Genomic DNA, 1,147 nt, shown 5'->3' with positions numbered 1-1,147 from the left:
ATATATATTATGTGCAGAGGGAATTAGTATAAGAACCTTTGATGGATTTGCTTTCAATGAGAATAACATATCTATTAAACTCACATTTCTATGTGAATTTGGTCAGGTGGCCCAAAACGCTACCTATCTTTAAAGTCCTGGAAAGGTTTTTTTCTTTCCAACTAGTTATCTCGTATCATAAAGTTATAGTTACTGTTAACTTATATACCCAATAATATTGGTTGACTCCTCTTCTCCGCTAACATAAAAATGCAAAAAGTTGACTCGCATCAATATTTTGGTTATACGCCACCACAATTTTGTTGTTGGTACCAAGCTACTGGACAGGACTATCTATGGAAATACATTACAGGATAGAACATTAAACAACATTCACGAGCTTTAAATGTCTATGATTAATTAGCATTTACAGATGGTCATGCCCAGAAAGGATGCATAGATAATTTGGCAGATTATTCATTTTCTTGGTATATGATAATTATTATGAATGAGTCAATTATGAAATGGCATATTATATGTTTTTTTATTTCACTTTGAATTATCATGGAAACAAACAACCTTCTTTACAGGGATTCTGTTTTGCCAATGGAGACTCATGGAAAGAGAAGAGACTCTCACCACTTCCACCGAAGGTGGCTCCTCTCCCTGTTCGGGCAGCGCTCGGCGGTCGTCGTCGCCGGTCTACTAGCTGCCACCGATCCCTTTTCTTTTTCGTTTAGTTTTGTCTGTCTTGTGTTCACCTGTGTCTAGTTTAGGCTAATCAGTGGGGTATTTCATATCGCCCTACCTGCTAGGTTTTGTGCGGGATTGTTTGTGTACCTGTTGTTGGTTTGGCTTGCGTTTTGTTTGTTCTGTTCATCAGGTGTTTTCACGGGACTGTTTTCCCGCACATTAGTTTAGTCAGAGGAGTGTGTTCCTCCGTGTTCGACTGGACTACGTTCCTGTTTCTTAGTGGCTGCTGTTGTGGTCCTGTGCCTGTTCTGTTGATGGACTTGTAATAAAACGCCCTTCTGGAATTCTTACTCTCCTGCGCCTGACTCCAATACTGACTCATCTCTAGCCACTTTAATAATTAAAAATTGGATGTAATAAATGTATCACTAGTCACTTTAAACAATGCCACTTTATGTTTACATACCCTACATTA

Source organism: Salvelinus sp. IW2-2015, unplaced genomic scaffold, assembly GCF_002910315.2.
Source record: "Salvelinus sp. IW2-2015 unplaced genomic scaffold, ASM291031v2 Un_scaffold4725, whole genome shotgun sequence".
NCBI classification, from domain to species: Eukaryota; Metazoa; Chordata; class Actinopteri; order Salmoniformes; family Salmonidae; genus Salvelinus; species Salvelinus sp. IW2-2015.
Note: the sequence above shows the minus strand (reverse complement) of the source record.